This window comes from Moschus berezovskii, chromosome 24, assembly GCF_049115385.1.
Source record: "Moschus berezovskii isolate FMDL1 chromosome 24, NW_MosBer_1.0, whole genome shotgun sequence".
NCBI classification, from domain to species: Eukaryota; Metazoa; Chordata; class Mammalia; order Artiodactyla; family Moschidae; genus Moschus; species Moschus berezovskii.
This window is the reverse complement of record NC_142483.1, coordinates 32,746,410-32,772,765: the sequence shown is the minus strand read 5'-3', so window position 1 is coordinate 32,772,765 and position 26,356 is coordinate 32,746,410. Positions and strand designations below refer to the sequence as shown.

At 41.2% G+C, this 26,356-nt stretch overlaps 1 protein-coding gene across 1 annotated transcript in view; it reads left to right on the top strand.

Moving 5' to 3' along the window:
- PDZRN3 (PDZ domain containing ring finger 3) overlaps positions 1 to 26,356 on the top strand; it is a 271,755-nt gene that overhangs the window by 24,693 nt on the left and 220,706 nt on the right. The window lies entirely within an intron of this gene.

Below are 26,356 nucleotides of genomic sequence, written 5' to 3'. Positions count from 1 at the left end.
AAACTAGAAAAATGGCCCTGTGCCCACTGGATGTTCTATGTTCCAAACACATTTGCATCGTATCTGTACTTCTTGAGTGTATTTCTGGCCTATTTCAAACCTTGGACTGACGGGAAGCTCTGGCCATGGGATAAGCCACAAGGGAGGCTCACATAACCACCAGAAGAGTGGCCACATGCTTCTGGGAAGGGAACCTCGGGAAGAGAAAGACAGAGTCTCGCTTTTCTGGTCTCATTTGGATGATTTCTGCGATGTTCAAAGCAGTACAGTTCAGGGCAGTTTATATCCTCAGGAAAATAGACGGTTATATCTCCCCAAGAAAACAAACTAAACAAGTTATGGTATAAGAGTTACTCTTTAGAAGGAGGGGATGCGGTGTGAAACTTACTTACTGAAAGGATACTTGATCTTGTTTTAAGGACATTATTAACCATGCAACATCCTCCTTGACTTTTTGAAGAGTTCTTAAACTCGGAACTCTTTCTGCTGCATGTTTTAGGGTCAATCTTCCTACTTCCCAGGTCAGCAGAGTGGATTTTCCCTTCCAGGAATTTGCTTGGGCAAGACGCTCTTTCAAGAGCTCAAATGCATCCTTTACTGTCTTCTGTGAAGAGAGAGAGAGAGAATACATTTTCTGAGACTATTGTTCCAAACGATAAGTACAGCTTCCGTTGCCAAGGGTTTGGTGGAACAGCCAGTTTCTCCAAGTAATGGAATTTCATTGCTCTTATGTTTTGCAAATGAGCAATGTACAGCTGGGCAGGATTTTCTCTTGGCAAAGCGGGGATCTGTATTTGAAGCGTTCAGTACGGTTTCTGGTAAGTCACATTCTGCTTTTGGACAGTATGTAAAATATTAATCATGTCCCAGTGTTGAGATGGAAAAAAGGATGATCCCAATAGAGAAATTGTAGAGTGTAATTGCAGTTGACACCCCGTGCCCTCCTCAGTCAGATTCTAATCTCTTTTGACATGACGCAGTGATTCCCATGCCTGAAAATAATGTTCCCCGGTTCACCTCATCTCTGTCTGAGTTTATTACCAGGCATGAATTTGATTAAGTGTGCCTGTGGGTTTTATCACTAAGAAGAGTCAGGGGTTTTCTAGTTTTCCGTCAGATTGCTTCCTTTTCAGAGGAGTGGGCAAACTCCGGCGAGACTTGGAGTGTAAGAGCTTTCATTCTGAGGAAAGGATGCTTATATTAAATCCATAGGGACCGAGTGAGTCTCGTCCTCAGCAGTTGTAGCAGTTACCCTGTTCCTACCGCTCTTTGTTCCCTGAGAACCGAACTGTAGATCCCGCCCATGTCAGAGCCAAGCACACTCACCTTGGTTTTCATAAGTATATTGTGAAATGCCATCAATACTATCATGAAACAAAATTAACAAATAACTTTTATATATTGGTTTGGCCAGAAAGTTCCTTTAGGTTTTTTCATAAGCTGGTTTACGGAAGAACTGGAATCAACTTTCTGACCAACCCAATACACAAAGCAAAGTGGTGGATATTGTACTGTCATGGAATACAAGAAAAAAAAGGGAGATCATTTATTAAAAAATGTATGGATCAGTGTGTAAACGCTCAGGCACGACAATGTCAGAAGACACTGTGATGTTTATTGCCATATTCTGGCACCTCCATGTGGACTCACCATGGTAACACCAGCTGCTTGTCTGCTGGGTCCACGTGGGCGGTGCTGTGGATTCAGGCATCTCTCTCCACAACTGCATTTTCCAGGGTGGTGAACAGATTGTGGTTATGATATGGCACACAAAACCTGCAGTCTTCCTTTGATCTACACACATCTGTGTGTGTGTATTTTTTTTATTGTGGTAAAATATACATAACGTACAATTTACCGTTGTCACCATTTTGAAATGTACTTTCCTGTGGCGTTAAGTACATGCATGCGGTCGTGCAGCCATCACCACCGTCCCATCTCCAGAACTTTTTCCTCTTCCCAAACTAGAACTGTAGCCACTACACCACCCCTCCTTCCCCTCACCCAGTTCCTGGTTGCGCCCTTCTGCTTTCTGTTTCTATGCGTTTGACAGCTCTGTGTGCCCCATATAAGTGGAATCACACAGCATTTATCTTTCTGTGTAAGCGAATGGGTCAACACCGCGTCCTTCCACCGTGTCCTTCAGGGTTGTCTGTGTACTTGTAGCTTGTATCAGCATTCCTTTCTTTTTAAAGCTGAATGCTATTCTACCATATGTGTAGAAGTATATTCCATATTTTGTTTACCTATTTCTCCATTGGTGGACGTCTGGCTTGCTTTCACCTTTATGCTGTGGTGAGTAATACTGCTGAGAACATGGGTGTGTAATCCGTATGTATTTAAATTGCAACCCCCAAAACCCCCTTAGTGTTTATATGTAAAACAGAGTTAGAACCTGCACTCGGGTGCTTATTAAAAGTGTGTTGTTTTATCTTTACTAATGTCTGGAATGAAATGGGGAAGTTATCCTGAAAGTCGAATAATTCTTCACTATCCAAGACTCTGTGCAGTGTAGGGCTTCTAGCATCCCTGGTCCCCACCTCGATCTTTGCGACAGTGAAAATTACTTCCGTAGATTTCCACCAGTATCTCTGGCTATGATAGGGACCCCAGGGAGGATGACTGGGGTAGAGATTTGTCCTATTCCCAAACCTTATGATGCCAGGCACCTCGCGGAGAAGCTTGTTCTTGCATCGTGCTCACCTCTCATTTGGTGGTAAGTGAATTTCTCTAACAGTTGTCTGCGTTAAATACAAGGTCCTGTTTCTGCTTTGAGATAATAAATGCGATTCCCCAAATGCAGTGAAGGCAGGACAGTTAAGCCCTCCGTTGCCCGTAACTTTGTACAGACCTCTGTAAATGCGTGTTCATCTCGGGAGTGTTATGATTTAGAGACTGAGGCATGTGGTCACAGAAGCTGTGTATCCTCAGCGGCTTTTGTGTAAATCAGTGGTTCTCTGTTTGCTCTAGCTTTAGTTAGTGTATCATTGCTGAAAAGTCTGAGTCAGAGTTGACTAGAATGAATTAACACTGTCTTCCATTCCCAAACTAGGCCACTTGGTAAAGTGAGATTTTACTTAGTGAAGATAATATTCTCCCACCAACTAAAATTGCAGAATGGCATGTGGATTCACCTGGAAAGGCGTTTAGTTTTAGGAAAAGCAATAGAAGATGCTCTTTTTTTCTGTTTATTTTTCATTTTGACATAATTTCAGACTTAACGTTAATGAATTCCTCTACAATCTCTACCCAGATTCCCTCAACATTAACATGTACTGCATTTACTTATCCTTTTCTGTCTCTACCCCCTGTTCCTAAATACATCAGTGTATATTTCTTAGGAATAAGACCTTCTGTTATATAACAGTATTCCAGTTATCTAAATCAGGAAATACACATTGGTAGGATACTGTTGTCTTTTTTTTTTTTTCATATTGATTGGTTTTGCCATACATTGACATGAATCTGCCCTGGGTGTACATGTGTTCCCCTTCCTGAACCCCCCTCCCACCTCCTTCCTCCCCTTATCCTCCCTCTGGGTCATCCCCCTGCACCAGCCCCGAGCATCCTGTATCATGCATCGAACCTGGACTAGTGATTGTCTACAGCATTTAGTCAGATTTCTCTGATCATCCCCGCAATGTTGTGATAGCAAGAGCAAATCCCAGATCATAGGTTTTGTTTCATTGTCTTATATCTTTAGTTTCCTTTCCTTTAGAGCAGTGCCTCAGTTTTGTCTCCCATGCTACTGATATTTTTGCAGAATGCAAACTAGGTCTTTTGTATAACCTCTCTCAATTTGGTATGGATTCAGGTCATACATTCTGGGTAGAAGAGATGGTCTGTCCTTCTCCGTGCATCCTGTCAAGTCACGTGATGTCACTTTGTCCTTTTATTGGTGATGTTAGCTTGGACTGCTTGGTTGAAGGCCTGTCTGCCAGACTTCTCTGCTCTGCAGGTGCTGTTTTCTCCTTTTTTCTTGTATCTTGTCGGGGTAGAGGGGCTATGTTGAGGTTGTGTTAATATCCTGTTGAGTCTCTCGTACGCTGATTTTCACATCCACTTACAGGTTTCCCTTGAATTGATTATGATTACAATGGTTGACAAATGATGACGTACTGACTACATTCCTTCTGTGTTTATTAGTTGTAAGAAAAAGTGTTTTTTTCCTCCCGATTTTTCCTGTCTGTCTCCATCTCTCTTTTTGCCTGTTACACTGTGGACTCATGGAGTCTTATACTTTGTGTTCACATTGGCCAGTCTGGGCCAGAAGGACCTCTTTCTAACTAGTTCCTCTGTCCTTTGACGCGTGCCCATCACTTTCTGAGCACTTGTTACTTTCTGGAACCACAAGGTGTCCCAGGCTCATCTTGTACTTTGCTCGCCCAGCTCTAGAGTCTCTAACTCCATTGAGTGGAGTGTGAGTGGCATTTAGAAATCAAAATCGGCTGCTAGCTTGATCGTTACACGTGAGGTTTCATTGTTCCTAGGCACTCTCAGCAGACAGAGTTAGAAAATATAAATATCCACGCGCACACACAACATTATCATCATTAATAGCAGCAGACATCCCTCCATGTATTTCTTCATTCATCCTTTTGTATATTAATATTTTGAAAACTATGCCTGTACCATTACCTCCAATTCCAGTCCCAATCTGCATGGTTAATTTTTCCATCTTCTTTGAGGACTGGTAATTCCTAGAGGGATCCCTTTCGAAATCCCTTTCGAAAGATCCTAGAGGGATCTTCTTTTGAATCAACTCACTGATATTTGCTTAGATGTTATCAGCAAACTAGAAATTGTTGATGGAAATCATTTAAATTATCTCCACACCATTTTTAGTTCTATTTTTTCAGGAAAAATATGCTAGAAAGTATATGATTTTACAATTATACTCTTCTTTCATGATGGGGAAAGAAAGGCTCAGTATTTCTTGGGTAACTGTGTACAGGAAACTTACTGTTGCTAAGCAGGCAGAGAGATGCACAAGCCATTTGGGGATAATATTCAAAATAAACATGTGGGTCTCTGCCCCTGGCCTCTGTAGTGATGTGTGCCACACTCAGCAGAGAGGAAAGAATTCTGTAGCAGTTACTCTCTTAAGAAGTACAACCTATTCTTGTCAATTTGAGATCTCTGACTTTGTCTCAGTTACACAAATACTCTGTTTTGATGAAAGAGCTATGGTACAATTCAAACTATGTTGAGAAGTTCTTTTTTAGCTGCAAAAATAAACAGATTTTAGAGACCCCCTTCTTAGTAATGGGTTCCAGCTCTGTTTCCAGAGGCAGAGACTAGAGTTTCAGCTTAGATACTAGCTGCGATTGGTTGCCAATGTTGAACCCTGGATTGCATTGTGGAAGGATTCTGAGACCGTGTCTAGATTGAAAGGGATGAATGTAGTGACCACTTAGCGATGTTTGCCTTGGACACAAGAGAGGCAGGGTGACAGCTTGACTCTGGATTTGTTATCTCTGGATGGACTCAGATGTTTTTGAAATGACAGCGTTATCATTTGGGAGTAATGACTCCTTTCATTGGCAAAGTGTGTATTTAATAATAATGTATCCGTTTTCGTTGGCATAGTGCATATTTAATAATAATGTATCAGCCATTCTTCTCAGTCTTCTGAAGTAAAATACGTAAAACAATACCTCTGTTGCATCTTGTCCCCCCGCCCCATTTAAGGACTCTTTTCACTTTCATCTATTCTTATAACCTGTTCTACAGCAATAGAAGTTCTGGCAAAATTCAGGCAACTCCTTTCCTTCCTATTAGAAGGCACATACTGAGGTGGAAAGAGCCCTGAGATTTAAATAAAAATTAAACCTAAAACCCAGGTTTAGGTTTCTACTCATTTATTCTCTCCGTGGTCTTAGGGTCCTAAATGCTGAGCCTCCATCTCTTCATCACTAAAATGAGAAGAGAGTTACACTCTGTCTCCCGTGCCTGCCATGTTGTTTGGGTAGAGCTCGGAGGTAATGTATGTCAAAAGAGTTTTGCTGTTAAGTGCAAATATTAAGAAATTTTTTCCTTTTTTCCAAATTAAAATTTTAGTATCTTATACAAGAGCTCCGGAGAAGGCAATGGCAAGCCACTCCAGTACTATTGCCTAGAAAATCCCATGGATGGAGGAGCCTGGTGGGCTGCAGTCCGTGGGGTCGCTAAGGGTTGGACACGACTGAGCGACTTCAGTTTCTCTTTTCACTTTCACACATTGGAGAAGGAAATGGCAACCCACTCCAGTGTTCTTGCCTGGAGAATCCCAGGCACGGGGGAGCCTGGTGGGCTTCCGTCTAAGGGGTCACACAGAGTCGGACACGACTGAAGTGACTTAGCAGCAGCAGCAGCAGCATACAAGAGCTCAATACCAAAGCCGAGTATGTAAGTCAGCAATACTTCTGAGATTTGTTTTCCCCTTGCATGTTTTAGCCAGAATGTAGTGCTGGTATAGGACTATTATGAAAACCTTGATGTGTTTCAGGAAGATACACTTTCCAGTATTAACAGTGTAACCAATTAACACCAAGTATTTCCTCTTTACTCTCAATTGCCTTAAAAAAATAATATTATGTATTAATTTTTTTCTAATGACTGTAGTGGCTTGGTTTTATTGCTGCTGTTATTTTCTTGTTACAGTTTTGCCATTAAAACCAGTTTTTCAAAAACAATAGAAAAAGCCAACTAGGGTTTTCAGTGAACATCTTTGTAACAGACATCGCTGCACACCAGCCAGATACACTCGGTGAAAACTGGAACATGTGCCATGATGCAGTTTGTTTTAAAGGCATTTGTATATATATTAGTCTTTCCATAGGGAAAAAATGCTCAGCATTAATAAAACATTTTAAGGTTTTAAATAAAGTTGTAGAGTGGGATTATGGGGAAACTTTTAAGTTTTTCAAGTCACATTTTTAATATGTTGGAATTCTTCTGCCAAGAAGTGAGTGTTCATTTTTATAATCCATGAAAACAGTAAAAGTGAAAAATGTGGTGAGCTAGAAGTTTCTTTTGAATTTCATGTATCACAGTGTTGACTCCGGCTTGTGTTTCCTTCACAAGTTACTTGCCTTTCTCTTTTCCAGCAGCTCCTAGCACACGGCCCAGGTACGGACTGTGTGGGCAGCCTCTGGAAGCTCCTTCTTCCCATCCTCTGCCCAGATGATCGGAATTCACTGTCTCTTGACACAGTATTGTGTGGGAGTTGTGACTCCACAGAAATTTTAAATCTATCCCTCTGGGTCGACCCTTAGTAAGAAGAGTTAATTAGCTCTTCCACAAAGTGCTTTAAAATCAAGGATAAATCAGAAGTGACTGGCATCCCCATTAAATTTTTCCGATGAAGATTAGGTCCCAAAATTAAGTCTTTGGTAATTTCCTAACAACAGCAAAACAGCAAATCCTTGACAACAGTACAGATAAGATACAGTTTCTGTTCACTTGTCTTCTAGACCCTGAAGTATGGGGGTTTTGAGAACAAGAACCCATGACACTTTTTTTTTCTAAATAAGCTTTTGTCTTTCAGTCTGTTGGTATAAGACCCAAAGAGCTGGATGCACTTTTATCAAATTTGGAAGAAATCTTTGGGCTGCGTGTATGCGTGCTTAATCGTGCCTGACTCTTCACGACCCTATGGACTGTAGCTTGCCAGGCTCCTCTGTCCATGGAATTTTCCAGGCAAGAATACTGGAGTGGGTTGCCATTTCCTACTCCAGGATGTTTGGGATGGTCTGACAACTATGAATTGTATGTAAAATAAGCTCTGTGGGAGAAGCCCTGGGGGACCCTTTCAAAGCAGTGGGTCCACATCATTTGGAAACAAAATCTGAGCACAGGGCCTACAGATGAAGGGACTGGGCAGGAGGAGGGAGTGTTTGATTATGAACTGTCCATGGGAATTGCACATGGAAGACTCGGTCGGATTGGCAGCTACAAGTGCTGATTTGCGGTTATGCTACTTTCACTGAAAACTCCCTATCGCCCAGGGTGGGAAGCTGCAGCAGCTTGGTTTTGTCTAATGATGGTGAAAGATTCCCATGAACCTCCAGGGGAGGGCAGCTGGGGTGCTGTTCTCTGCCACACCGCTCCAAGGGACCTTTGGCTTTTGTTTTGTCTGCTTGTCTGTGACTATTTTGACTGTCATTTGAAGTGCAGAGCGCCTGGGTCCCACCCCCTTTTCTGAGGATGGCACTCCCTGCTTCCTTTTGGCTTGTTTGATTCTCTTAATTTCCATCTTTTATCACTTTCTCTTTTCCTGCTATTCCTAGTGAGTCAGTTGACAGCTCTGGGGACCAAGAGAACTAAAGCCTAAGAGCCTAAGGTTTCTTAGCCACTCCCCAAAGAAACATGTTGGTCTGTTTTTTAAAATAAGCTAAATATAGTTCTGTTTTCTTTTTCACTATCTGGAGAAACTTTGGGGCAGATTAGAAGATGCCGATAGTTTGTAATCAAAGGAGGCAGTTTTTGTTCTTTTCCTAGAGTGACTGTTGCTGGGACATTAGTGTTTCTACACATGTTGATTTGAGAATTCATTAACCAAAGACATGCAACTCATATTAGGTGTTTGTTTAAAGAGTTGAAGAGGGAATGGACTATATAGAGTGATCTCTGGTCGTGGGCTTATTGAAAATCTTCATGTTGTGTGAGTTCTTAGGCCCCCGGTGGAAGAAAAACCCATCAGCAGGCGTGTGTTCACCTGTTGGAGTCAAGTTGTATTCTCCCTAATAATGATAGGCCAGGATGGATGGTGAGCTCATATGTAGTCCCTGGCTCTGGGTTGTTTCCGTGTCAGACCAGTGGACAGAAGAAGATAGTTGACACGAAGCTCGTAAGAAAGGCAGTCAGCATAGAGAGTGGTTAGGAGTCAGTGGACTCTGGACTCAGATCAGATTTTTAATTCTAGTTCTCCTTTTGCCAACCTTGCGAACTTGGACAAGTTTCTTCTCTCCCAGCAGTGTGTTCTTCTGTAAAATATGAAAACCATTTAAGGCATACCATGGGGACGCTGTGGATCCAGTTTTAGACCACTGCAGTAAAGCAAATATCACAATAAAGCAAGTCACACAAAATTTTTTGGTTTGCCAGAGCATTTAAAAGTGATGTTCATGCTATACTGTTAAGTGGCAATAGCAGTCTATCTTAAAAAATGTACAGACCTTATTTTAAAAATACTTTATTGCTATAAAATGCCTAACACCACTGATCACAGATCACCATAGCAAGTATAATAGTGAAAATGTTTGAAATATTGTGAGAACTATCAAAAGGTGACACAGAGACAGGCAGCAAGCAAATGTTGTTGAAAATGATGTCAGTAGAATTGCCTGACTCAGCTTTGCCACAGACCTTCCATTTGTAAGAAACCCAGTAATCTTCAAAGCTCTATAAAGACAAGGCACAATAAAACAAGGTCTGCCTGTACATATATCACAGGGTTGCTGCAATAAAGAATATAATACATGTGTCTGAAAACTGTAAATTTGGCTCCAGAATAAACACTCCACAGGTGGTTAGCTTTGCTGTGTTTCCTGTCGTTCTTCAGAGGCTGGACTAGAGGGCCTTGCAACAAGCCAGCACTTTGATGACGGTTGTGTGGCCCGGTTTCATAAACCCAAAATTACAGTTGTGACTAGATCACTTTAATTTGTTTTAGATTTCTTTTATTTAATTAGTGGCCCTTTGAATCTGGGTGGAGAAAGAGCTGTCACTTTCTAAGGCCATATAAATCTCAGTAATTGATCAATCAGGAGTAATTCTTAGTTTACATCTTAGTGTGAAGCTGGTAATTCATTGCATATGTGCTGACTTCAGTGTTCTAAAAATAAAACGATTGCGTGTTTAATATCAGCTATTTTTAAAGTGCCTGAATAGATTACAATTTACATTTTTATCCTGACTCATGAGGAATATTGGAATTTTCTTAAAATTATGGAGTTTGTATTTCTTTGAACCAAATCGTCACTTAAGATGGCAAGCTGCATCACATTCTTTGTAGGGTACCATTTTTGTATATTGATATGAATGCAATACACCAATGTAGAAAAATTTATATATATGGTAAAGAGTTAAGATAAAAAAAGAAAACCTGATAGTAAGCATTATCTTGACAAAAACTAGTCAGTTTACTGAATCACAGGGTATTAATGGCCTCTGTGTTAGAATCTAATGAGACATATAAATTGCATATGGAGTCCATATTATTTTCATTTCTTGTTCTAAACTCTAGCTTAAATGAATTGGTAAGAACACACGTAAAATAGGATGAAGTGTGTTTTTTTTATAGTAATGTTACTGGATTTCATTCTCTGAAGTATCTGAGTCATTATGCTTATAGGAACTACAGGGGAATATTAGCATATATAGGGGGCTTGGAATAGAATTGCTGGTGATAAAGGAATTTTAAAAGGGGGAAGCAAACAAGAAAAAAATATTTTATCATATTTTTATTGAAAGTTCAAAACATTAATACTACCAGTAGAGTAACATCTTAATTTTCCTTGGTGGCTAAAAGGTAAAATTGAAAACTGGAAAAAACTTTTGCCTTTGCTTTTGGAGAATTAAAGGTAGTAAGTAGCAAAGTCGGAGAAGTTTATAATTTCTCTGTTCAGCTGCCCTGATCAGCATGTGGGTATATCTGAAGGATTAACTGCATTTGGTATTTGAAATAGCAGAGGGAAACATCAGATAGAAGAAAGACATTAAATGCTGCATTTGGCTGAATCTTTTTCAGATTCATCATTTTCAGAGAAGCATTACTTTAACCTCAATACCTGCGTTTTCATCAAGTTCTAAACCACATTTTAACTTTAATTAGTCATAATTCTTTTATAAACTGTATTTTGACAAATAAACTTTTTTTTAAAGATTGCTTAAAGAGCTTATAGAAACTGCATGTATGTGTATGACTCCATGTTGGAATATACATGTTTATGAATGTGGGAATTAGTGTATATGCCTGAATATATTGACTTCAGATGAGTTACTTGAGAGATTTTGCCTTTATTTTGTATGAGTTGGTCATTGTAGACCCAGGACAAACTGGGTGAAGTTTTAAGCTGTTTTGAATATAGTCCCTGTTTAATAACTTCAGTTTATACTTGTTGAGAAATGAAAGAAGAATCCTTTGGACACATGGTGTTATGTAAAGTGCAGGCCAGGAAATCTTTGTTTTGACAAGGTTGTTTAATTACCTTCAAAGTCTGTTCATAGGTAAGATTAAGCTAAATTTGTGTTTAGTACATCTTATAAGTGAAATGCAGACAGTCTCCTCTGCTATATTTACCAGGTTTAATAGAATGTACAGGATGTTACACTAATTCAGAGAGAAGAGGACAAGGAAGGAAGTTGTTACTTCTATTGAAATGATGTTTTCCTTTCTCCTTCAGTTTGTTTGAAAGTTAAGTCTATGGAAGTGTTTGTTGCTTTTTGCCATAATTAGAACACTAAAGGCATTCAGTAAGATCTGTTTGTGGCCTGTTGTTATAGTTGATCTCATTTCTAAGTGACCTTTTAAAACTTAAAATAGAAGAAATTTAAGAAGAGAAAGATCGATATATTTCTTTTTATTCAGAATCAACTTAGTCCAGCCTTGATTAAGCGTGATGTGTGTAAGAAGTGCAAGCCAGAGGGTTAGAAAAATAACATTGTATCATCTCCTGAGAGCAGGAGATGATACAACAACTCTTAAATTGTTGTAAGACAGTGTGAGAGAGAAATTAGTCCTTCTGATACACCCTGGAGCAAAAGAGAGAAGCTACCGTCATCCTTGGAAAATCAGGGTTGGGGATAGTCAGCTAAGCCAATTTAACATTTCACGCTGATCAGCAAACAGGAACAAGAACAAGCGTTTCTCAAACTCGGGTCAGTTGCATACCACCCACTCAGTTTTTGCGTTTATATACCATCTGTTCTGTTCAGCACTTCACAGTTTTCTTAAAGGAACATGCTTTTGTTTCACCTAGATTTCTTTGAAAAGGAAACTTTATGTCATGATTGCAAGTGGAAAGCCATTTTATGCTGTAAATAAAAGGTAACAGTAGAAATAAATACATTGAAAGTGTAGAGTTGGTCAGTTTCATCCAGATGCTGTTGCTTGGGGAATACTCTGATCCTGAGTCTTGCTTTCTCTTTAAGAACAAAATTATCCTTTTGGATTAGAAGTGAGGATGTTGACTGGGAGCCCCAGGGGAGATTCTGGGGTGCTGGCCCCATGCTAGTCTTCATCTGGTTAATGGTCAGTTCATATGCTCAGGCTGTAGAAATACATCAGGATGGACACTTGAATACACAAGATGGACATAATCATGTCCTGCAGGGTAAACATAGATAACATTTATTTTACCAAATGATGTTACAAACACAGGCTCAAACTGACTCTGTCCCCTAGATGCAAGAGCTTCCCTTGGAGGCTCATATGGTAAAGAATCTGCCTCCAATAAGGGGAAACTCAGGTTCAGTCCCTGGGTCCGGAAGATCCCCTGGAGAAGGAAATGGAGAATTCTGTGGACAGAGGAGCCTGGCAGGCTGTAGTCCATGGAGTCACAAAGAGTCTGCCACGACTGAGTGACAGACAGTTTCCCTTTCTTTGGTGAAATCGGACAGGTTGGAGATTGACAATGGAATGACTTGCTCATCCTGTCAGTCGGGTCCTTTAACACAAGTTTCAGTAACATCAGGTGCTCTGGACTGCATCTTGCCCACTGCTGCCACGTGCCAATTGGAGCTATACTTTGTGTAGACACTGGAGTTTGGGGTAGAGGAATGAAGGAGCTGTTAGAGGTCAGAGTCCACCACAAGGACGAATAATTCCATCACTGCTAAAGAATTTCTGGGACTTCCCTGGTGGTCCAGTGTTGAGTCGTCCTGCCAATGCAGGGGGCATGGGTTTGATCGCTGGTCTGGGAAGACTCCATGTGTGGTGGAACAGCTAAGCCCAAGCACGGCATCTGGAGAGAAGGGCCAACCCACGGCAACTAGAGAAAGCCAGCGTGCAGCAGTGAAGACCCAGCGCAGCCAAAGATAAAAGAAATAAAAATAAATAAAAATAATTTCAGAGGCGAAGAGGTGAATCACAGCCAGATATCAGGGCATCCATCTTTGATAACGTTGTATTTGTTTTGATAAATTTCTGAAAATCTATACTGTATTCATTCTGATTGTAGCTGTTTATACTTTGCACATTTGTCAGTTTATGCACCCCAAACATAGATATTTAAATACTGCCCCTCAGAGCCCCTCCTGCTATCCTCTCTTTGAAAGAGCATTTTGCAAGCTTTTTTGGTAAGAAATACGTTTTATGTAATCCCAGTACAGCACTCACTAGTGTGAATGAGTCTCGGTATATGTGTCTAAAAATTGAGAAAAGGTTCATGAAAGATATTTATCCTTACTACATTCAGAACTCTGGTGTTTCTATTTAATTCTTTTTCTTTTAATGCTGTTTGCCACCCACCGAGTTGATTTCATGGCTCACTAAAAGGCAGTGGCCAACAGTTTGGAAACATTCTGCTATGGAGGAAAGAACTGTACCTTCCATGTTGAGAGCAGATGTCTTTTCTTGATATTATACCCTGGAGTCTGTTGGATCTGTGGATGGCACATCTAAGCCTCAGCCTCCTGCCAAAGAATGGAGTCAGATTTATTAAGGCATATGACTGTATTTACAAAATCTGAGCTCCACTACCTGTCAACTTTCCACTTAGGAACGTCTTGCCAGAGACAAAGTTCACGGATTCTGTGGGCCAGCAACAGACAGAGGGCGTTAGTTAGCGGTCACTTGCGTCATAATGGACTGACTACAAAGGGGACCTAGGTCCAGCCTTCAGAAGCCTGACTTGCTCCTACATGTGAAATTCTGGTGTCCAGGGTGGTTTCTCCTCTCAGTAGGGAAAAGTGTATCTGCCTGGCATTTGATGTGACTGCTTCATGGGCCATGTGTGGTGACTGACTTCCAGAGTCTGAGGAGGAGGGAGTTTGTAAGTTACACCCACATGGACTTCTGAATTCAGCATCTTGTAGGGCCCTGCTAAGGAGGAGGTCTCCTTGTGAAATGTGCGGTTTGTTAAGGACCAAGGCAGGTCCTTCTGGAGTGTCAGCCCCAGAGAACAGGGATACATGGACTGAGCTCTGGATCTGCCATGTTCTCAGGACCGAACAGGGTGCCTGCTGATTTGGAAACAGATTTTCAAGTTACATGACCAGTTTCTGAGAATAAAACTACAGGAAGACCAACATTAGAAGCCTTAAAGGCAGGTGACACTGTGTCATGAGGTCTTGGGGACATTTGATACTTTGACAACACCTCCTCTGGACAGGTGGAATCTGCCAGCTGTCCATACAGGAATAGCATCGGCTTAAAATAGATATATCTCCTCCTGCCAGGGGGAATTCAGGAGTAGAGTTCCATTTTTGGGGGAAGCAATATAAATACAGTGAGGCATAAGGAAATCAGATGTTCGATTTTTGAGATACCACAATGCATTTTATAAATTAAAGTCTCCTACATTTATGAATTCCAGACTTTATATTCTAAGAAAACTCTGCTCTTAGTCATATTTAGCAATCTGATACAGGAGATTGTGTATTCTCTGGATAACTCAGTTTCTGTGAGATGGAGTACGAGTTTCCTATAGTAGTTTTGCTCTTTGCTTGTGAAGCGACAGGCTTTGCCACCGTATTTGGAAAATATTTGACACTGGTCACCTCTGTCGTCTCATTGGGCTTTCCAGGTGCCGCTAGTGGTAAAGAACCTGCCTGCCAATGTAGGAGATACAAGAGGCGTGGGTTCAATATCTGGATTGGCAAGATCCCCTGGAGGAGGGCATGGCAACCCTCTCCAGTATACTTGCCTGGAAAATCCCACGGACAGAGGAGCCTGGGGGGCTACAGTCCATAAGGGTGGCAAAGAGTCCTCTTGTTGTCTTGGGTCTTAGCACCCATAGGACCCGGATTTGGGAACATAAAATCAGCAATGATTAAGTTCTTCACTCCCTTTTATTTTGAGTGTGTCATGATGTTAGATGGAAGTTTAGCCACTATTGTTGCCATGGAATTTTTATACATGCTCCAAGAAATAATTCCGTTGTTTATCAAACCAAGTTGTCAGTGAAGCCATAAACCTTGATAGAATTTTCTAATGGCTTCTTTGGAGGGGAATACAAATTAGAGCATTAAGCAAAGACCTTGGGAAAGTTCTTCACTGCTCCTTGCCCCTAGATCACACCAGGATGATAAGTGAGATGGTGTTTACAGCCCAACATAGTAAACAGAGTTTAGTCTTTTTACTGATATCTTCCTGCTAAAATGTTTGAGACTTGTGTTCTGTGCTGTATTAGTGAGAAAATACAACAAGCCAAAAATAGATGAATGTCTTCATAGAATTAAGCTAAAAACAATGCAAACATGAATAAAAAGAAATCCAGTAGAAATGTCTTCATAGTTCCTGCTCTATTTTATAATACTGTTTGCAAACAGAGACTTTAAAATTTGAATTATTAAGTCCTAAAATGGTAAGTAATATAGAGCAACTGTCTTAATTTTTCCTTTGAACCCTTGAGCCAAGGAAGGAAGCCAAAATTGTTTAGAGACAGGCATTTGCTTGTGTTTCTATACCATGCAGCTTAAGAGTGAAATGCTCTCTTTCAAAGGTAGAGGTAGCCTGGACTCACATTGAAAGAGTTTATTTTGAAAAAAAAAATTTTTTTTTATTAAAGATTTGGAAAGGAGAAGGTAAATCAAAAACAATGCAGTTTCTCTTGCATTTCAGAATGGGGGATGGCAGAATTTATTCAGTGGACATTTTAAAGAATAAGTGTCAGACTTTATTTTTTTGGGCTCCAAAATCACTGCAGATGCTGATTGCAGCCAGGAAATTAAAAGACGCTTACTCCTTGGAAGGAAAGTTATGACCAACTTAGATAGCATATTAAAAAGCAGAGACATTACTTTGCCAACCAAGGTCCGTCTAGTCAAGGCTATGTTTCTTCCCGTGGTCATGTATGGATGTGAGAGTTGGACTGTGAAGAAAGCTGATCGCCGAAGAATTGATGCTTTTGAACTGTGGTGCTGGAGAAGACTCTTGAGAGTCCCTTGGACTGCAAGGAGATCCAACCAGTCCATTCTGGAGGAGATCAATCCTGGGTGTTCATTGGAAGGACTGATGCTAAAGCTGAAACTGCAATACTTTGGCCCCCTCATGCGACGAGTTGACTCACTGGAAAAGACTCTGATGCTAGGAGTGATTGGGGGTGGGAGGAGACGGGGACGACAGAGAATGAGATGGCTGGATGGCATCACCGACTTGATGGACATGAGTTTGCGTGAACTCCGGGAGTTGGTGATGGACAGGGAGGCCTGGTGTGCTGTGATTCATGGGGTCGCAAAGAGTCGGGGACGACCAAGCAACTGAACTGAACTGAACTGATGGCCTCTTATATACCAACTGAAAGGATTAGTGGGAAACTGTGCATAATTAATTAGCCACTTTTGTTAACATGCATTTGTGATTTTGAAAGCATTTAATGTAACATTTTGCTTAGCTTGCTATCCAAACAACAATATACACTCTTCATAAAAGAATGCAATACAGTGTCTGTATTTACTTTAGAGAAAATGCCATGACATGTCCTTTAAGGATATCGCAAAAGTTGACCCTAGAATTTGAGCGAAAATAACTTGAGAGGAATCAAAATAGATGTTTCAGGGAACCTTAAGAAAAATTTTTTCAAAAGCTAGGTTGTTTTCTTAGTAATAATTTTTTTCTTCTTTTCCCAAATCAATTTTCATTTATTTTCTTACACATACACACATCATTCAGTGGAGCAAGAAAATTTTTTAAAAAAACCAGGTTGTTTTCTTAGTAATAATTTTCTCCTTCCGTAAATCAGTTTTCATTTATTTTCTTACACATCATTCAGTGGACCAAGAAATTTTTTTTAGAAAACTAGGTTGTTTTCTTAGTAATAAATTTTTTCTTCTTTTCCTAAATCAGTTTTCATTTATTTTCTTACACACATTGTTTTCTTAGTAATAATTTTTTTCTTCTTCTCCTAAATCAGTTTTCATTTATTTTCTTACATACACATGCACCCATACACACCCATTCAGTGGAGCATCTAATTAAGAAATAAAAGTTGGTAACTTCTGAAAATATAGCTGTCGTCTTAACTGAGGAAAATGTGTTGTTAGCATTCAAGTTCAATTGCTCAGTGAAATGGACTTGTCTGCCGTTATCCTGTTTCCCGGGCAGAAGTGGCTCTTTTTCTCTTTTCTTTTTTCCCTTCTTCCTCAGTTCACCCCAGTGACACCTGAGGTTCCATAGCAGTCACAGGTTATGCTCCTGTAATACAGATGTTGGATTCTGTTCCTTTAGAGCATTGGATTATAAATGACCTGCTTTTCTTTCTTCCCTTCTCTTCCTTCCCTCCCTTTTTTTTTCTCCCTCCCTCCCTCCCTTCCTCCTTTCTTTCTTTTCTCATTTACCACCCAGACAGAAGGAATGCCCTGGCCTTGACACAGAAAAGAACTTCAGTGGCACTGGAAGTGAAAGCATAAAGCTAATTGTTGATGGCTTAATGTTACAGACCACCTATAGGTCAGCGCTCCAGTGAGGTCTTCTTGACCTTTAAGGAGACAGAAATGCCATTTTGATTTAATTTAGGAGAGTCCTGGAAGTAGGAGACACACGGCTAAATGTGCAGATTGGAAATAGGTGATTTTTGCAGGACATTGGGTCACATGTATATTTAATAAGCTGATCATGGGGTTCTCCTGATCAGAGCCCGTGGGGCCTTTCATTACATCATAAGCTAGTGAGATACTCACTGTTGAGGGCTGCCCCTTGGGTGATCTTCCTGGGGTGAGGTGACCCACGTAGGACCGTGTTTCATGTGAGTGCAGACTTGAGGCCATCTTGTGCTATTTCCTTTGGGCTCGTTTTCCCTTCCCTTTAGTTCCATTTTGTTTGGGATAGTAAAAGTGCTTATGGGGAAAAAGAGAATCTTCTGGCTGGTGGGTCTCCTTTGTGGAGTGTAACTGGATGGGCGTGTGGAGAGATGGCTCCATGTTCCCGGTGGGATAGTTTGGGGTGACCAGGTGAGTACATACCTGGGTATCCTAAAGGAAAGGTTGGGGACCCAGTGCTGGGAAGATAACCCACTATCCTGAGGCTGCTTTAGCTAGCGTGGTTCATCTGTTATGACATTGTCTCCACAAATGCTCCTGTAGGAGAACATCATTCCGTAAACTCCTGCTGCATTCATGGTATTGAGCAGCCGTGTGTACTGGATAAGAGTAAGCTAGCCACCTGAGTTGGAATCTCAGCGCTGGTACAGTTAGCTGTATAGCCTTCGGCTAGTTACTTAACTTCTCTGGACTTTTGTTTTCTCATCTGAAAAGATGAGGACTGTGGCACCCATCTCATAAATTATGTGCAAATTAGGGGCGTTAATATGTCTCCAAGAGTGTAGAAGCTCTTCCGTGAGTTTTTAGCACCCAGAAGGAATTCAATGACATTTGTAATATTATCTCATCCTTAGTGGGAGTTTCCATTTGTTGAGCACCTGCTGTAAGTCAGACAGGGAGCTTCATTTTCGTAATGCATTTTTCATTTAATTCTCCCCACAGCCCTGCAGTAGCAGATAGTCTTGTTCCTACTTTAGAACTGACACCACTGAGACTCCGGTTAAGGCTTTATCTGGGGTCTTTCAACTGGTAGTTGAGGATGACAGGCTTGAAATCAGCATCAGACTCTGTGTGCTCACTGAATATCATATCTCTGCCCAGCGAGACCCCATGACCATGGAGAGAGGGTGGAAGCCTCATTAAAGTGAACATGCATACAGCACAACTATATGTGTGTGTGTGTGTGTATACATATGATTTCTAATTTATTTTGTTTTAAAGATGATCAGATGCATCATGCTTGGTTGAAAATACTTGCTGAATTTGGACTTTGAGGCAATCAAAATGTTTAAATCTCAAGTATCTATTTTCTCGCTTTGGATGAAATTTGACACTCAGACCCGAACCACTTTGGTTTATCTTTTAAGGAATATTCCCTTAATCTATCCAAATAAGTTATAAGCATCTTGGAGAGGGGTGGGGGATTTATACATTATATACTTTTGGATCCCTTAGTTTCAGTAAATACTTTGTTTGAGAACATCTGTCTTAAAGTAGATACAGAGAGGGAAAAGTTATTTTAGTTAATGTAGGCATAAGTGCTGATGGGAACTTGCACACGGCAGGTTGTCAGCAGTGGCCTCACTTGAAGGATAGTAGGAGGGGAGTGGGTTCTGAGATCTTTTTCTTTATTAAAATAAATAGTTCTCTTTTTAAATATTTACTGAATTACGGCTGCCCAAGTTTCAGAGTTACATCTAGCTAATACAATTACTGAAACCGAAATTTTCAAACAGAAAAGACATGTATCCTTCCTTCCTTCCTCTCCTCTCCTCTCCTCCTCCCGTGTTGGAGGTAAGTGATGATTCAGCCTGGTGGGCATCCTTCTCTGTAAATACCCAGAAATAGAAACACATGCACACATGGGACATTAGACGTTTCTTTTCATTTTTAGATTGTTTTCTTTCTACAGTTGAACTCTGCTTGTTCTCCAGTTTGCTTTTTTTACCTGTGTGTCGTGCGCAGGTCTCCAGGAGGTAATACAGATGACTCATCACCTGTAATCAACACATCCTGTGTCATCACATGGATGTGACCCCAGCTTCTTCAAAGCTGCATGTATTGATATATCTTCCCAATGTTTTTACGTTTCTGGACCTACCAACACTGCTGTCATTACATCCCTGTGGATCTTCCCTTTGGACATACGAACCCTCAAGTTGCAAACTTTGAAAAGTTCAGATGTGCCCCTGTGTGCCAGATGTGGAGCAGTACATCTGCCCTTTTCAAGGTTCTGAACTGTAAGATGATGAGTGTTTATTTCTTGTGTTAGTTTTTTATGTGTTGTTTGTGTGAAAAATATTATAAACCTCTTAAAGTACAGTATTACATAGCCAATTGTGTTAGTTGGGTACCTTGGCTAACTTTGTCAAACTTACAAACAAACTGGACTTACAAACATGCTCTCAGAGAACTCATTCATACTGTATTTGGACTTTGAAAAGCTGAATGTGTGCTGTACATTCATACGATTTTGACATTTTATTTTCCACAATGAGAAAATGTTTCGTTGTGATCAGAGATAAAATTTCACATAAAAGATACAGAACTGGATGATCATTCATTCAGACCCACACACAGACATACCACACTAACCTCGTGGCTGGTATGGGAAGACATAGCTTCTAAAAGCAGAGCCACATTAATTCAAAGACTAAAGTAACATGATGAAGAGAAACTAAAGAGCCTCTTGATGAAAGTGAAAGAGGAGAGTGAAAAAGTTGGCTTAAAACTCAGCATTCCAAAAATTAAGGTGATGGCATCCAGTCCCATCTCTTCATGGCAAATAGATGGGGAAACAATGGAAACAGTGACAGACTTTTATTTTGGGAGCTCCCAGATCACTGTAGATGGTGACTGCAGCCATGAAATTAAAAGACGCTTACTCCTTGGAAATCTGCTTCACTGACTATGCCAAAGCCTTTGACTGTGTGGATCACAATAAACTGTGGAACATTCTGAAAGAGATGGGAATCCCAGACCACCTGACCTGCCTCTTGAGAAACCTGTATGCAGGTCAGGAAGCAACAGTTAGAACCGGTCATGGAACAACAGACTGGTTCCAAATAGGAAAAGGAGTGCGTCAAGGTTGTATATTGTCACCTTGCTTATTTAACTTATATGCAGAGTACATCATGAGGAACGCTGGGCTGGAAGAAGCACAAGCTGGAATCAAGATTGCTGGGAGAAATATAAATAACCTCAGATATGCAGATGACACTACCCTTATGGCAGAAAGTGAAGAGGAACTCAAAAGCCTCTTGATGAAAGTGAAAGAGGAGAGTGAAAAGGTTGGCTTGAAGCTCAACATTCAGAAAACAAAGATCATGGCATCTGGTCCCATCACTTCATGGGAAATAGATGGAAAAACAGTGGAAACAGTGTCAGACTTTGTTTTTTTGGGCTCCAAAATCACTGCAGATGCTGATTGCAGCCATGAAATTAAAAGACGCTTGCTCCTTGGAAGGAAAGTTATGACCAACCTTGATAGTATATTAAAAAGCAGAGACATTACTTTGCCGACCAAGGTCCGTCTAGTCAAGGCAATGGTTTTTCCTGTGGTCATGTATGGATGTGAGAGTTGGACTGTGAAGAAAGCTGATCGCCGAAGAATCGATGCTTTTGAACTGTGGTGTTGGAGAAGACTCTTGAGAGTCCCTTATACTGCAAGGAGATCCAACCAGTCCATTCTAAAGGAGATTAATCCTGGATGTTCATTGGAGGGACTGATGCTAAAGCTGAAACTCCAATACTTTGGCCACCTCATGAGACGAGTTGACTCACTGGAAAAGACTCTGATGCTGGGAAAGGTTGGGGGCGGGAGGAGAAGGGGACGACGGAGAATGAGATGGCTGGATGGCATCACCGACTCTGTGGACATGAGTTTGAGTGTACTCCGGGAGTTGGTGATGGACAGGGAGGCCTGGCGTGCTGTGATTCATGGGGTCGCGGAGAGTCGGACACGACTGAGCGACTGAACTGAACTGAACTGAACTCCTTGGAAGAAAAGCTCTGACCAATCTAGACAGCATATTAAAAAGTAAAGACATTACTTTGCTGACAAAGGTCCATCTAGTCAAAGCTATGGTTTTTCCAGTAGTCATATATGGATGTGAGAGTTGGACTATAAAGAAAGCTGAGGGCCGAAGAATGGATGCTTTTGAACTGTGGTGCTGGAGAAGACTCTTGAGAGTCCCTTGGACTTCAAGGAGATCCAACCAGTCCATCTTAAAGGAGATCAGTCCTGGGTGTTCATTGGAAGGACTGATGCTAAAGCTGAAGCTCCAATGCTTTTCCACCTGATAGGAAGAACTGACTCATTGGAAAAGACCCTGATGCTGGGAAAGATTGAAGGCAGGAAGAGAAGGGGACAACAGAGGATGAGATGGTTGGATGGTATCACGACTTGATAGACATGAATTTGAGTAAGCTCCAGGAGCTGGTGATGGGCAGGGAAGCCTAGCATGAGCTGGTGATGGGCAGGGAAGCCTAGCATGCTGCAGTCCATGGGGTCGCAAAGTCGGACATGACTGAGTGACTGAACTGAACTGAAAGTAACATAACTGGGTTCATTGGTGATATTGTAGGATTCTGTAGTAAAAGATAATATTTAAGGACATGTGGTCATGGTATGGGGAGTGTTTTTGTTTTAAAAAGAGGGAAAACTGGTTAGCACACTGAGAGAAAACCATCAGTTCTCTTTGCCTACTCAGCTGCCTGAGGAAGAAACACACAAAGCCACACACACACAAATACACACTTGCACATATTCATTCTTGTATGTATACACATGATTCTTTGTACAGAGAAGAGTCCCAAAGGAATATTCCTTATGCTCTTGCATAGACCTGTTTGTCTATGTACAAGCATATATATGAACTTGAAATTTTATACTTGGGCAAACCTCAGACCCCAAAATTCATTTCCTACTCTACGCATTAAAAAAAGGCATTTTACTAAAAACAATTGCTGGTTGCTTCTGGTGTGTTACATGGAAGCTTTGGATACTGCAAAGGTGGACATATTGTGTTTGAAAATTCATTTGAAGCAAATTTTATTGCTATGAAATAAGGTAGAATTCAAGTCAGTCTCTGGAAAAATAGCAGTGGTAATGAAACATAGTTATTTATGGAGAATCAGCACACCACAAACATGGTATACAAGGAGTCCACGTGCATTTTTTGTTTCATTTTCTTTCCTCAGACTGATGAGTCGATTTTGAGTCTTAGAAGGGAGGTCAAGAAATTGCCTAATAGGTGAAAGGGCCACAGAAGAGGCCCCAGCGCTGCTTGAGTAACTACACTGTTTGGATGGGGTCCAATCAACCGTCCTGTCTTGTGTCACATTCCGCTGTGTAGGGAATAGTGACATCAAAGGGGCATTTGAGTCGCTGGTGAATAAGGTATCATTCAGTGAGTGATGGGAAGTGCAGGGACTGGCCGAGAGGGCCTGGGTTTAACCACATAGCTCTCTGTTAACCAAGAACTCATGCCATTGTTTTTCCCATGTTCACAGATGAACAGAGAATCCTGTAGGAGAATCTTTCCATTTTACTCACTGAAGTATGAATGGTGCTCATATTCAATGGGAAAAAGCAAGATATGGCAAGGGAGACTGGCTTCTTACCAGTCACCAGAGCAGCTTGGGTTCTTGGCCGCTATTAGTTTATCTTTCAAATAAGAGAGGGAAATCATCCATATCCTTAATGTATTGACAAATTTTTAACACTTCATCAGTCGGTCTGTCTCTTTCTCTCTTTAAGCTTCGTTTTGGCTGACCTTTTTTTTTCTGAAACTCAGTGTCACTCCCTTTTCTTTTCACCTAAATATTTACTCTTAAAGGAATCTTACATTTTCTTGTCCTCTGTGAAATGGGAATAATTATAGTAACTGAAGCTACTTCATAGGTATTGTTGAGGACTGTGTCATTCAGGATCCCAGGAGTAAACAGACAGCAGACTTGAAATGTGAACTTCCAGATGTTCAAGCAGGTTTTAGAAAAGGCAGAGGAACCAGAGATCAAATTGCCAACATTCACTGGATCATCGAAAAAGCAAGAGAGTTCCAGAAAAACATCTATTTCTGCTTCATTGACTATGCCAAAGCCTTTGACTGTGTGGATCACAGCAAACTGTGGGATATTCTGAAAGAGATGGGAATCCAGACCACCTGACCTGCCTCTTGAGAAACCTGTATTCAGATCAGGAAGCAAGAGTTAAAACTGGACGTGGAACAACAGACTGGTTCCAAATATGAAAAGGAGTACTTCAAGGCTGTATATTGTCACCCTGCTAATTTAACTTATATGCAGAGTACATCATGAGGAATGCTGGGCTGGAAGAAGCACAAGCTGGAATCAAGATTGCTGGGAGAAATATCAATAACCTCAAATATGCAGATGACACCACCTTTATGGCAGAAAGTGAAGAAGAACTAAAGGGCCTGAAGAGGAGAGTGAAAAAGTTGGCTTCAAGCTCGACATTCAGAAAACAAAGATCATGGCATCAGGTCCCATCATTTCATGGCAAATAGATGAAGAAACAGTGTCAAACTTTATTTTTTGGGGTTCCAAAATCACTGCAGACGGTGATTGCAGCCATGAAATTAAGAGACGCTTACTCCTTGGAAGGAAAGTTATGACCAACCTAGACAGCATATTAAAAAGCAGAGACATTGCTTTGTCAACAAAGGTCCGTCTAGTCAAGGCTATGGTTTTTCCCGTGGTCATGTTTGGATGTGAGAATTGGACTATAAAGAAAGCTGAGCCCCGAAGAATTGATGTTTGAACTGTGGTGTTGGAGAAGACTCTTGAGAGTCCCTTGGACTGCAAGGAGATCCAACCAGTCCATTCTAAAGGAGATCAGTCCTGGGTGATCATTGGAAGGACTGATGTTGAAGCTGAAACTCCAGTACTTTGGCCACCTGATGCAAAGTGCTGACTCATTTGAAAAGACCCTGATATTGGGAAAGATTGAAGGCAGAAGGAGAAGGGGACGACAGAGGATGAGATGGTTAGATGGCATCACTGACTCAATGGACATGAGTTTGGGTAAACTCTGGGAGTTGGTGATGGACAGGGAGGCCTGGCGTGCTGCGATTCATGGGGTCTCAAAAGAGTTGGACACAACTGAGTGACAGAACTGAATTGAACTGAACACTTGCAGTGGAATCAATCAGGAGAGGTTAGTAAGGAACCTTCTCTAGGGTGTGGGGAGAGCATAGGGAAGGGGTTAGCAAACTTTTTCCGTCAGGGTCCACATAGTGAATATTTTCAGCTCTGGGGACACGTGGCCTCTGTTTGAACTCCTTAACTCTGCGGTTCTGGTGAGAAAGCAGCCATGGACAACGTTTTCCTGAAGAGCTGTGGCTTCCAGTAAAACTTTGTTAACAAAAGGAGGCTTTGGGTTGAGTCTGGCTCATGGGCCATGCTTTATCCACCCCTAGTAGAGGGATGCTTAGGTGATGGGGTGGTATTCAGGGCTAGGAGCCGTGCTGGGACCAGCTTTGGCTTGAAGCGCAAGAACGAAGTACAGAAGCCAGGAGGAGGGGCCGCTGCGGAGCGGGCTGCCCAGACCTGAGCCTTGATCTCTGGAAAGATGCTCTCGACCCCCACAGGGAGGGTGCTCTGGACAAATATGCTCTGTCCTTGGCTTCTCCTCTGGTGTGCCCTGTGACTGAAGCCAGCCAAGCTAGGGGCCTGGTGCCCTGTTCTGTGATGGAAGTCCTCCCTGGGGTCAAAGAGCAGCCTGGGAGAAGGCAACCCTGACTCTGGCAGGCGGAGTCAGTGAGACGCGGGCCCGCAATCACTAAGTGTGCCGTCCCTCGGCACGATGGGCTCTGTAAACATTGTTTTCCTGTTGTTGTTTATTAATCCTAGTCGTCATAAACATCTGCATGTCTGATTACATGTAGGGTTTACATGCATTCTTTCCATTTACAATCTTTTAAAGAGTCAGTGCGTAAAGAGAGCTTGAACAGAATGTTCATCAGAGACCTGCTCAGTGCCGAGGTTCATCGTGTAACAGCTTCTAATCCCCTGGCCCAGTCATGCGCTCCTCCAGACTTTTCTTTTTGCAAGGATGTTTTCGGAAAGACGTTCTGCTAAGCTCTTAGTTGGGCTTTGAAAGCAAGGAAAGTCGTGTTTGCCAGAATGAATGAATGACAATTAACCTTTTATCGAATTTCGGGTGTCAACAATGCATGAGTGAGTACGTCCATTTAAGGAAAGCATTATGTGAGTTATGTCCCCGAATACCACATTTCAGATTAAGGCCAGCAAAACAAATGTCTTGATTACCTCGCCATCCTCACTAATAGATGCACTGAAAATAGCTGTCTTGGGAATGTGTATTGTGCTTGGTTCATCTTGATTTCTTTTCTCTTTTTTAAAAAATTATTTATTAAGAAAATTATCTTTATTGGTGTCTAGTAGTTGCATAATATTATATAAGTTTTATAAGGTGTACATTAGGGTGATTTCACAGAGTTTAAACGTTATACCCCACTTAAAATTATTATAAAATACTGGGTGTATTCCCCCATGTTGTATAATTTATCCTTGTAGCTTATTTCTTACCTAATAATTGGTACCTGTTAATCCGCTAGCTCCATACTGTTTCTCCCCCCTCCCGATTTTTCTTAACTCATAATTCATTTTTGTAATGCTTTCTCTGGCA